We start from the raw sequence: 13,922 nt of genomic DNA on the forward strand, positions 1-13,922 counted from the left end.
TGAACAAGTATTCTTTACAAATAATTGTAAAATAATCTTTTAAACTTTACGTTTAAAAAATAATTGATTTTCTGCAATTAATTAAAAAAAATCTTAAAAGAACCCAATTTTAAAAAAATTATTAAAAAAATTCATTAAAAATATTTGAAAAATTAGGAGGGTTGGCGTTTTTTGTTTGGGATGACGACTTCTATTTTGTTTTTCAAAATAGTCAGGCTTAATCCCATAGTCGTTGTTTTAATATTTTATTAAAACAACTTTAATTTATTAGTGGGAAAAAATTGGCGATGTTTACCAAGGGGTAAGGCAGGGAATACTATAGTTTCAGATCTCGCCACAGATCTTCATCAGTTCCCTTATTTCTTGTTTTTCAACAAGAAACTTTTTATACCCAAGTGTCAATTGCTAGCTCAAATAGATACGTGCGCAAAGAAACACTCTGATCGAGAATTTCTTTGGCACTACCTAAACTCTAGCAACTTCACTTGCAAACAAATCCAAATTTTTCCCACTGCTATGCGTTCGTCGATTCTCGACGAAAAAGCACATAACTAATTTGTTGGTATTGCATACTACAGCAATAAACAACATTTTGACGGTGCCCGGTCTCACAATTAGGAGGGTTGGCGTTTTTTGTTTGGGATGACGAATCGACGAACGCATAGCAGTGGGAATAATGGAACAAATATTCTTAAAATACTTAAAAATAATCTTTAAAAATTATGAAAAAATATTGCGTGGATTTTTAAAGAATATTTTTTCAAGCATGGTTTTTAAACATAAAATGTTTTCAACTATTTTAAAGAATATTTTATCAAGCGTGGTTTTTAAATATAAAATTTATTCAACTATTTTTAGTAATATTTTTAAAATTTAAATTAAAAAAAATTAAAAATATTATTTAAAATAGTTGAAAACATTTCATCTTTAAAAACCGCGCTTGAAAAAATATTCTTTAAAAATAATTAAAAAATATTCTTTAAAAAATCCCAGTTTAAAAAATTCTTAAAATTTTAAAAATATTATTAAAAAAATTGAATTATTTTTCATTTACAAACACGTTTGAAAAAAATATTGTAAAATTTTTAATAAAAATAATTGAAAAAATTTTATTTAAAATCCACGTTTGAAAAAATATTGAAAAAATATTCTTTAACAATAATTTAACAAATTTAAAAATATTTCATTTTTGTTAATTAATTAAAACAATTCTTAAAAGAACTCACTTTTAAAAACTAATAAAAAATAGTCATTAAAAATATTTGAAAAAATTAGCATAAAAAGAGTTGCAAACATATTCTTTAAAAATATTTGAAAAAATGTTCTTAAAAAATTTTAAAAACAATTGAAAAAAATATTCTTTAAAAACCACGTTTGAATAAATAATTGAAAAAATATTCTTTAAAAATAATTGAAAAAAAAAATTTCTTTAAAATCCACGTTTGAATAAATAATTGAAAAAATATTCTTTAAAAATAATTTAAAAAATATTCTTTAAAATCCACGTTTGAAATTTTTTTTAAATCCATGTGTAAAAAAATAATTAAAAAATATTCTTTAAAAATAAATGAAAAAATATTCTTTAAAAATCCACGTTTAAAACATAATTTAAAACATATTCTTTAAAAATAATTGAAAAAGTATTATTAAAAAAAATAATTAAAAACAAAATAGAAAAACAAAATGATTAAAAAATATTCTTTGAAAGTAATTGAAAAATATTCTTTAAAAATCCACTTCTAAAATATGGGAAAAATATTATTTAAAAATATTTAGTAAATATTCTTTTGAAATGCACTCATGGTAGAACAATATAAGGTGAAAGCAATACCCAACTGACTGAACCAGGCTCTAACGTTAGTGTCAAATTCCATACGAGATTTCATATATTTATACCCTCAGCCTTTAGGCTAAAGAGGGTATTTACACTTTGATACGACCAAAAATGTGCCTCATCGAATTAATGGTTTTAGACACCAAGTATGTTTGTACGATATCCGTTTCAGACAATTTTGAGTAGATCTAGCAATGTCCGTCCGTCTGTCTGTCTGTCTGTCCGTCTGTCTGGCTGGCTGGTGCGCACGATAACTCTCGAACGGATCAATCGATTCGGTTCAAATTTTGGGTGTCGAAATATTTTGTCCAGATTCGATTTAAGTTCGAAGATGGGCCATATAGGTCCACTCCTTCAGGTACCTCCCCCACAAATGTTCAAAAATTGTCGCAAAACTTGTGCGCACGATAACTCTTGTAGGGAATAACCGATTTGGTCCATACTTTGCACATCGTGTAATTTCTACCAAACTTAGATGAGGTTCCAATACGGACTCAATCGGTCCACTCCTTCGGGTACCTCCCACACAAAATTTCGGATAAGTTCAGTTTAGGACCTGGTCCCGAATCGCTTTGATTTTTGTTTACGCAAGTTGTATTCGCAGTCCTCTATACGACGTTGTAAGTTTCATTAGGGGCAAGTCCATACTTCTTGAGAAAATAGTCTGAAAGTTACAAAAAACCCTATGACACCGTGTGTAGTGGTTGGAGCGCAAACTCTCGAACGGATCTTCCGATTCGGTCCAAAATTTGGCTTTCGTTATATTTTGTCCAAACTTAGTTCAAGTTCAACGAGGGATTATATCGGTCTACTCCTTCCGGTACCTCCCCCACAAAAGTTCGAAAATGTTCGGAAAATTTGTGCGCACGATTACTCTTGAAGGAAGTAGCCGATTTGATCCATACTTTGCACATCGTAAAATTTCTACCAGTCTTAGGTGAGGTTCCCTACAACACCATGTGTAGTGGATGGAGCGCAAGATAACTATCGAACGGACCCGCCGATTCGTTCCAAAATTTGGCCTTCGTAATATTTTGTCCAAACATAATTTAAATTCGAAAATAAGCCATATCGGTCCACTCCATCAGGTACCTCCCCCACAAAAGTTCAAAAATGTTCGGAAATGTTGTGCGCAAGATAACTCTTGAAGGGAGTGACCGATGTAATCCATACTTTGCACATAATAATATATATACCTGATATAGATCAGATTCGAATATGGACTATATTTGTCTACTCCTTCTGGTACTTCTCACACACAATTTTGAATAAGTTCACTTTAAGACCTGCTCTCGAATCACTTTAATTTTTGTTGAAGCGATTTGCATTCACTACCTCCAGTACGACGGTAAAAGTTTTTTTCACGGGCAAGTCCATACTTCTTAGGAAAACAGCCCGAAAGGTGTAAAAAAATCCCTATGTCACCATATGTAGCTTTCGGAGAGCACGATAACTATCGAACTGTTCAACCGATTTGGTCCAACATTTGGTCTTCGTCATATTATATCCAACCTTAGTTTTATGGGCAATACCGGTCCACAACTTCCGGTACTTCTTCTTTAAAAAATTTCACTAAAATGCTAGGACGATATCACCTGAATGAGGCAAACAATTTGGTCCAAACTTTTGATCTCCCAATATTTTGTCAAAATTTAGTTTAACTTCTAAAATGGCCCACATCGGTCCTCTCTAAGGGTACCTCCCCCACAAAAGTTCAACATTAGTGCAGTTAATTCTAAATCCACATTTTTGTCGGCAAGTTCAAATGTCCAAAAAGGGCCACAAAATTCTGAAGAGACCTTAAATACATTCGATCTGTCCGTAGGTGAAAGTTTCACTTCACATTGGCTGAGGGTATATATCTGTCGGCAAAGCCGACTGACACTTTTTTACTTGTTATTTCTATGTTCTATATTAGGGATATATATTTTTTTGAGGAACAAGTAAAAAAGGATCAGTCGGCTTTGCCGACAGAGGTATACCCTCAGCCTATGTGAATTGAAACTTTCATCTACCTTCAGATCGAATGTATTTATGGTATTTTCATTATTTTGTGTCCTTTTTCGACATTTGAACTTGCCGACGAAAATATAGATTAGTATTAAAGATCAAAAGTGTTGCGGAAGAGGTACTTAAAGGAACGGACCGACATAGTCCATTATGGAAGTGGATCTTATTTTGGGATATATCGCCCAATAGTCATTTTAGTGGGTCATCGTATAACTTATGTATAACTTATAATACCGTTGTAAGCAGGACAACAATGAACAGAATCGACATACATTTTCAAAGGATCTTCGAACAGATCTTAAACTGCAGTTAGACACAAATGTTGAACATTTGTGGAGGGGGTACCCTAAGGTACCTCCATTTTAGAAGTTAAACTAAATTTAGACAAAATGTTAGGAGATCCAAAGTTTGGACCAAATTTGTTCAAGAGATATCGTGCATACCATTTAAGTGACATTGTTTAAATATTCCAGGGAACTACCGGAAGTTGTGGGCCGGTATTGCCTATCTTCGAACTGAAAGTATGACAAAATATCAGGAAGGCCAAATTTGGACCAAATCGGTTAGTTCGAGAGTTATCGTGCTGTGCAGCCTCTACATATGGTGCCGTAGGGTTTTTACACCTTTCCCCTGAATAAACTTTTACCGTCGTAATTGAGATAACGAATGCAAGCAGCTTCTAAAAAATCAAAGCGATTCGAGAGCAGGTCTTAAAGTGAACTTATCCGAAATTTTGTGTGGGAGGTACCAAAAAAGAGTGGAAAAATATAGTCCATATTCAAACCTGATCTATATCTGGTAGATATATTGGGATGTGTAAAGTATGGATTACATCGGTCACTCCCTCTAAGAGTTATCGTGCGCACAATTTTTTCGAACATTTTTGAACTTTTGTGGGGGAGGTACCCGAAGGAGTGGACCGATATGGCTTATCTTCGAACTTAAACTAAATTTGGAAACAATATTACGAAGACCAAACTTTGGATGGAATCGGCATACCCGTTCGAGAATTATCTTGCGCTCCAACCACTACACATGGTGTCATAGGGGTTTTTTTCAACTTTCAGGATATTTTTCTCAGGAAGTATGGGCTTGCCCCTTATGAAACTTGTACCGTCGTATGGAGGGCAGTGAATACAAGTTGCTTCAAGAAAAATCAAAGCGATTCGAGAGCAGGTCCTAAACTGAACTTTTCCGAAATTTTGTGTGGGAGGTTCCCGAAGGATTGGGCCGATTGAGTCCATATTGGAAACTCACCTAAGTCTGATAGACTTTTCACGATTTGCAAAGTATGGACCAAATCGGTTACTCCCTTCAAGAGTTATCGTACGTACAAATTTTCCGAACATTTTCATACTTCTGTGGGGGAGGTACCGGAAGAAGTGGACCGATATAACCCATCTTCGAACTTAAACTAAGTTTGGACAAAATATTACGAAAGCCAAATTTTGGATAGAATCGATTGATCCGTTCGAGAGTTATCGTGCGCTCCAGCCAGCCAGACAGGCAGACAGACAGACGGACGGACATTGCTCAATCGACTCCAAATTGTCTGAAACACATTTCGTCCAAACATACTTGGGGTCTAAAACCATTATTTCGATGAGGCACATTTTGCCCGTATGAAAGTGTATATACCCTCGTTAGCATAAATGCTGAGGGTATAAAAATATTCTTTAAAAATAATTTACAAAGTATTCTTTAAAAATAATTGAAAAATGTTCTTTAAAAGTAACTAAAAAATATTCCTTAAAAATAATAAAAAACATTCATTAGAAACCCACTTTTAAAAAAAAATTTAACAAATATTCTTCAAAAATCCATGTTTAAACAAATAATTAAAAAATATTCCAAAGACATAAATACAACAAGATAAGACATTTTGTTTGCTATCATTCTTCAGTGAATGGCTTTTGAATTTAACATAATGTTATATCACGATATGGTGATATAACATTTTTTTCTTTTATACATTTTTACGTATTTAACCGAATTTACCGATCCAATTGACATAGAATTAATCTTGAATAGATCCTTGAATTCATAAATTTCGTTTCTGATACCATTACATGAAATGTTCCTCCTTGGTTGCGATTTTGAATTAACTGCAACCTGTTAAGGGTAATGTTTCTATACAAAGTTTCGTAAACATTTTTTTGTTGCATGCATTTTGTCTAGTCTTAGTTGTATTTACGTCTTTGAATATTCTTACAAAATTCATGTTTGAAAAAAATGTTTCAAACCCATCCAAATGTTTATAATTGAAATAATATTCTTTTAAACTAATTACATTAAGATGTATTCTTTGAAAATAATTAAAACATTTCTTTAAAAATAATAAAAATGTTCTTTAGAAATACACCTTTAAAAACTAATAAAAAAATATTCTTTAGAAATCCACATTTACACAAATAAATGAATAAATATTCCTTCTTCTTCTTTATTTGCTAATTCGATTTTCGAATGTAAGCGACCATACAATACAATACATATCGAGGTACATTTCATTTACTTATTTATATACATATTAAATTTGATATTATTTAGTACTATATATTTATAAATTATTAACAATTATCTCAAAAGTGTTTCTATTTCTTGCCGCATTTAGAAGGTTTGCCGAATTATTATATTTTGTCCATTCTTCTATGTTCTTTAGCCAGGTCATCTCTTTTCGGCCTCTGGTACGCCGACCTTCAACTGTTGCTTTCAGGATTTTTTGTAATAATCTATATTTTACATTTCTCATGATGTGTCCCAGATATGAGGTTTTTCGTTTTTTGATTGTAGCTATGAGTTCTCTTCTTTGATTCATTCTTGTCAATACTTCGGCATTTGTCACGTGCGCAGTCCATGGTATTTTTAAAACTCTGCGGTAGACCCACATTTCGAAGGCTTCCAATCGTCGTATATCAGCAGCTTTAATAGTCCACGTCTCCACGGCATACAGTAGAACTGACCAGATGTAGCATTTTATAAACCTTGCTTTTGTTTCGATGTTTATATCATGATTGACAAGGATTTTCTTATATTTAAAAAATGCATCTCTTGCCATCTCTATCCGACATCGTATTTCCTTCGAGCAATCCCATTGGTCATTAATAAGTACACCCAGGTATTTGAAGGTATGTACTCTCTCGACATATGCATTATTTATTTTTAATTTAGCTTCATTATGTTGATTTTTCTTACTAACAATCATTAGCTTTGTTTTGTTAGTATTAATTTTTAGTCCATATGATTCGCTACATAAGGTGAGTTGGGTTAATAATTTTTGGAGTCCTGATATACTATCAGCGATTATAGTAGTATCATCTGCATATCTAATGTTGTTTATAAAGGTGCCGTTTATTTGTATTCCTTCCCGGATATTTGTAGTGGATTCTTGGAAAATTCTCTCTGAGTATATATTAAATAGGAGTGGAGATAAAATACATCCTTGTCTGACTCCTCTCGATATTGATATCTCATCTGTCAGACTTCCATTGACATTTATCTGTGCAGTTTGCTGCCAGTATAAGTTTCTAATGCACCGGATTTCTTTATCATCAATTCCGATAGACACAAGTATTTCCATTAACTTATCGTGTTGCACTGTGTCAAACGCTTTCTCATAATCTATGAAGCACAAGAAAATGTCCTTGTGAACATCTCGGCATTTTTGTATTAGGACCTGGACACAAAGTAGAGCTTCTCTCGTCCCCATCCCTTCCTTAAAGCCAAATTGATTTGATCCCATAGCTTGTTCGCATTTTTGATATATTCTTTTGTGAATAATTCGTAGAAATATTTTCAGGGAGTGGCTCATTAAACTGATTAGGCGGTAGTCGCTACACTGTTTAGCGTGACTTTTTTTAGGAATCGCTATAAACGTTGATTTTAGCCAGTCTTGTGGGTAAAAGCCTGTATTGTATATGTGGTTCATCAAACTTGTCAAGAGATCAATGTTATTTTCGTCAATCATTTTTAGCAATTCAGCGGGAATTTCGTCTGGTCCCGTTGCTTTCCTATTTTTCAGTGATGTTATAGCACTTTCAACCTCCATCTTCGTAATACTTGATCCAGTCAACGGTTCTGGTGTTTGGTCATTAAAACATGTTCTGTTATTATCAGTAAATAGATGTTGGATATACTTCTTCCAAATTACTTTCTTCTCTGATTCTTCAAACACTGCTTCATTTTTGTTGTTGTAAAGAATTGGCGAAATTGTTCTGCGATATATTCCTGCTGTCTCTTTCAGTTTTTTGTGCAAATTAAAATCGTCGTGCAAGCTTTGCAATTTTTCTATTTCCTGGCATTGGTTATTTAAATGTTTATTTTTTGCAGCTCGAATCTGTATTTGAATTTCTCGGTTCAATTCCCAATACTTTTCATAGTTCGAGTTTTTATATTGCCGTCTTTCGTTTAATAGTTCCTGAATTTCAGTTGTCATCCATTCTTTTGTTTTTGGTCTTACGAAATTTCCCAGCGTATTTTTTCCGATGTTATGTATAGTATTTTTGATTTTATCCCATATATTTTCCACATTTTCCCTATGGATGTCACTTAGTTCCGAAATTAATAAGACTTTTTACATGTACTTTAGTGGCTGGATCGCCAAGTTTGCCAAGGTCAAGTTTTCGATGTTGTTTTTTCTTCAGCGGAGCCCTAATTTTGATGTATATATTGGCCATAAGGAGATTGTGGTCAGATGGTACGTCTGCTCCTGGATATGTAGATACTTTCGATACAGAAGTGGAGTAACGTTTGTTAACCAGAATGAAATCGATTTGGTTTCTTATTACGTTTCCAATGCTATCCTGGGGGGATTTCCAGGTGTAGAGTCTTCTAGCTGGTAGACAGAACATCGTGTTTGTTATCTTCATCTGGTATTCTTGGCAGAACTGTATGAGTCTGTCACCTTTCTCATTTCTTTCTCCCAATCCATATTGTCCAGTAACTCCTGTTACTGCCTCTTTTCCTACTTTAGCGTTAAAGTCGCCTTGGATGATGGTTATTTCATGTTGTTTTGTCAGGTGTAGCAATTCTTCGATTTCACTGTAGAACGCCTCTATTTCTTCATTGCTTTTGTCCGACGTTGGAGCATAAACTTGAATAACATTGATGTTGAGAGGTTTCGCTTCAATTTTTATCATCATTGTTCTATCGGATTTTGGTACAAATCCTAAAACATTTTTAGCTATGCGGTCTGTTACAATTATTCCAACCCCATTCCTATGCGTTTTGTTGAGATTGCCTGAGTAAAACATTTTCGAGTTTTGCGATATAAATTCTCCGCAATCTGGCCACCACGTTTCGCTTATACCAAGTATATCAATGTGAAGTCTATTCATTTCGTTTAGAGTATTAGCTAGTTTTCCAGCTTCGTAAAGACTGCGTACATTCCATGTACCGATGTTAAGTTTTGATTTTGTTTTACCTCCGGGGATTCTTAGCACCCTTGTGATGCCGGAGACTAAGGGCCGTTTGTTTTTGTTTGTATTCATGATTGTATGGTTTTCTAGGGATAGTACTTCAGTGGTTTCCCGTTGCCTTCTGAAGGGTTTAGAATTTTCCTTTTCTGTATTCAGCCGCTCCTCCTGGAGTTCAGACGCTGTTTTGATGTGATCAGTTCATTCGCCGCAGTTGTAGATAACACGCACCGTTGACTATTCCTTCAAAATAATTAAATTAAATATTCTTCAAACATAATTGAAAAAATGTTATTTCGCAATCCACGGTTAAGAAAAACTCATTAAAAAAATATATTTTTTTAAACAATTGACTTTTTTAATGTAAGTTTTACAATATTATTGAAAAATTTGTTTTAAAAATTCACGTTTAAAAAAAATTGGCATATATGTATTTTGAAAAATATTTTTTTAATTAACTTTTAATAAAATATATGAAAAAATATAATAAGTACTCTTTACAAAAATACACATTTAAAAAATAATTGAAAAAATATTCTTTAAAAATAATTGACAAATATTCTTTAAAAATCCAACTCTAAAAAATTGATAAAATATTCTTTAGAAATCCACATTGACACAAATAAATGAAAAAATATTCCTTCAATATAATTAAATTAAATATTCTTCAAACATAACTGTAAATGATTGAAAAAATGTTCTTTCACAATCCACGGTTAATAAAAACACTGTGCGACACGAAAAAAATAACCACATTCTGACACCGCAGCGTGATAGAAGACGAAAAATAAGAAGACACGTGTCTCGGCGTTTTTCCCTGTTACTTCGAATTTCGCGGTTATGGGCCCCCAAAGACCTGAGGCCTTGATGTCCAAAAAGGACCATTTTGTCAGGCTCATATCTTCTAAACCGCTAAGAATTTTGGTTTACTCGTGGAGGCAAAGTTGTAGCTCTCATGTTAAAGAATAATAATTGTGAAGACATAAAATCCATTCAACCTTATCTTCAAGGTCAAAATCGTTAAGGTCAAGTTTCCGTTATAATTTTTTCTCAGATTTTGGCCTACAGATATCAGACCGATCAAAATTGAATAAAACAACCAAATACAAATATGTACCTTAGATCTCAATAAACAACTTTCTAGAACATACGAACCCTGTAGAAATGGTTCTTAAAGGTCAAAATAGCAAAACAAATGCAATTTTTATTTTTTATCGGTTTCTGCTCCATAGAAATTAAACCATTCAAAATTCAAGAAAACATTCAACCACAATAATGTAGCGAATATATCAGTATACAACTTTGTGGAACATCAGAGCCCACTACGATCTGTTCTTAAAGGTCAAAATAGCAAAAAACTTTAGAAAATATTCGATTTTTATAGTTTTTTCTCCGATTCTGGTCCATAGATACCGAACCGTTCAAAATTCAAGAATACAAGCAACTACAAAAATGTACCTAAGATCTCAGTTAACAACTTCCTAGAACACATGAACATTCTACGAACGGTCCTTCATGTTCAAAATTCACTAATAATTATATTATGGTTAATGCTCAGGTCTAAAAATAACAAACTTTTCAACACTCTAGAAAATTTGAAAGGTTTGTTATTTACGGACCTGACCAGAAAAGAATGAGTAAAACTCCTAGAATGTTCATATGTTCTAGAAAGTTGTTAACTGAGATCTTAGGTACATTCTTGTAGTTGCTTGTATTCTTGAATTTTGAACAATTATTTTTCTTTAAGATGAGAGCTACAACTTTGCCTCCACGAGTAAACCAAAATTCTTAGCGGTTTAGAAGATATGAGCCTGACAAAATGTTCCTTTTTGACATCAAGGACTCAGGTCTTTGGGGGCCCATAACCGCGAAATTCGAAGTAACAGGGAAAAACGCCGAGACACGTGTCTTCTTATTTTTCGTCTTCCATTACGCTGCGGTGTCAGAATATGGTTAATTTTCCATGACACAAAAAATTACACACAGTGAAACTCATTGAAAAAAATATTTTTTAAACAATTGAGTTTTTTAATGTAAGTTTTAAAATATTATTTAAAAATCCACGTATAAAAAAACTGGACAAATATTTTGAAAAATATTTTTTAATTAACTTTTAATAAAATAGTTGAAAAAATATTTTGTAAAAATCGTTTAAAAGTACATACATTGAACGGCGTAAACTGCTTAGCCAAATTTACTGGCCAGTTTTATTAATCATACGCAGCACAATTTACCATAAATGAAAAACTACTGCTGAGGCCCAAAATGGATGTACGGTCATGGAAAAAAATAATCTTCAATGAAATTTTTTTAAGTTAAATATCAAAACATATAAAATTAAAAAGTGCATGTAAAAAAATATTCAAAAATTGTAAAATTCACGTTTAAAATATTATTGGAAAATGTGGTTTTAATACTTTTAAAATTAATAAATAAAATTAATTGAAGAATTGTAAAATTCACGTTTAAAATATTATTGGAAAATGTGTTTTTAATACTTTTAAAATAATAAATAAAATTAATTGAAGAAACGGTTTTGAAGAAGAGTTTTCTTTTCAAAAAATTAAAGATTTTTTTTGAAAAAAAAAAAATTTAAATTATCTTTTAAAAAGATATTGAGGAGATATTTTCTAAAAATAGTTTTCAAAAATGCATTAATAAATACATTGAATGGCGTTCACACCTAACGATATTTATAGGCGTATGAGTGATTTTAATTTATACATATTTATTAATTATACGCAACATAACACGCCATAAATAAAAAAACTAGTACGGTTTTCGTGTAAAACTTAAAACTCTATTTTCGGTTAGTCGATTATTTGAGAATGTACTAAAAGTCGACTTTAGATTATTCGTTAACCTCCGAAAACCGATTATAATCGAATAAAACCGACCATTTCCATTGATGCGATCCGTGATGTATATATGTATAAAAAGTACCGTCCATTACGCAGTTTTAGCACACCCAATAGTCAACTACGACTAATAGTCGTCCACGATTAATAGTCGACTACGAAAAATAATAGACTACGACTAATGGTCGACAACGAATAATAGTTGGCACCGTCTTTCGAAAGTCGATTAAGAATAATCGATTATCCGGTTTTCGCACAGTCAATAGTCGACTACGACTTTCAGAAATTTTGCGGCTAATAATCGATTAATCGATTAACCGAAATCGATTTTACGTATCCCTAAAAACTATCCAAAATGGTTAACAAAAGTGTCAAAAATACAAGTTTAAAAAAATTATTGAAATTAAAAGAAAAAATACAAGTTAAAAAAATTAAAAGCATCTATTAAAAATATTTTGAAATAATTTTTTAAATCCACTTAAAAAATAATTTACTTTTTAAATCGTCCGCATATATTTTTGCGCAAGCCACAGATACTTATGTGGTGTCTCCTCATGACGCCAGTGGATCATCTTCATGAGAAGGCGAAGATTTTACCGGTGCACCAGCACAACAAGATGTAGTGGAGGCAGTCGCGTGTGTTTTGGGAGTTATTGCAGTTAATATTCCTGCCACAATCTAATGGACTGGCTTCCCCCACCCATGCACGTCAGGAGAGATCTTCAACTGGTGGGGTTCTGTGTATTTTTCGAAATTCATGATGATGTTGGGCAACTGAGAAACATTTCCTATCACTTGTCATTTATCACAACGGGTTCCACAATCCTCGCATGAGTGTCTTCGTTCACCTTATGCTATCAATTTGATCCTCCAAAAGCGAACTAATGACGAAGGGCACAACGATTTATCGGCGGTATGTAAACATTGGGACTGCTTAATGTTTACATATAGCAGATACTTTAATACCACCCCCATGCTATTCTTTTTGGGTCACTAGAATCAAGATCAAGCAATATAGGTGTGTACTGGACAGACTGATGCAAAATGTTATTAAAATAGCAACGTTGCATGTATGCTACAGATGTCGGTGACCTTTGTTTCCTGGATCGCGGCGACCATGATTTTGTCCCACTCATAAAATGGTTGTTGTTGTAGCAACACAAATATGTTCGACTGTGTATTATTAGTTATCAGGTTTTGGTTCCTCTGTATACAGACTCAAAAATTCTGCAATATGGGCTGTTTGCGTCTATAAAGAATCAGGAGACAGGTGAGTAGGGTTAGCTGGGCAGCTAAATAAATGCAACGTGTCGTGTGATCTCAAACCACATGCCGGGTATGTGTTGCGTATAGTGGCATTAATTCGGGCCCGTTACAAATTGAAGACGCTGCATCGTCCGGATCTGAACTGGGCTAAAACCTCTCGTATTTACCAAGCTAGCCTGATATGCTCGTTGGTCTAGAGGTTCTTGTTTATACCTTTATACCTCTCTAGATCATGAAGATCTATCCTGATGTGAATGAGTGGGGGAAGCCTGCTTATTAAATCGTGACAGGAATGCTCACTGCGATAACGCCATATAGGTACTGCATCGACAACATCCTGTTGTGTTGATGCACCGGTAAAACCTTCGTCTCCTCATGAAAATGCTGCACTGGTGTCATGAGGAAGCCCCCTGTTGCAGTTCTCAGGGTGGCATTCTGGCAGGTTTGAATATTCTTCCACTGCGTAGCACTAACATTTGTATACCTCGTTGGCGACGCATAGCTTACCTCATACCGGTCTATTGCTTTGTAAGTGGTCAACGA

The sequence above is a fragment of the Musca autumnalis genome, unplaced genomic scaffold, assembly GCF_047663935.1.
Source record: "Musca autumnalis isolate F117 unplaced genomic scaffold, ASM4766393v1 scaffold_3, whole genome shotgun sequence".
Classification (NCBI taxonomy): domain Eukaryota; kingdom Metazoa; phylum Arthropoda; class Insecta; order Diptera; family Muscidae; genus Musca; species Musca autumnalis.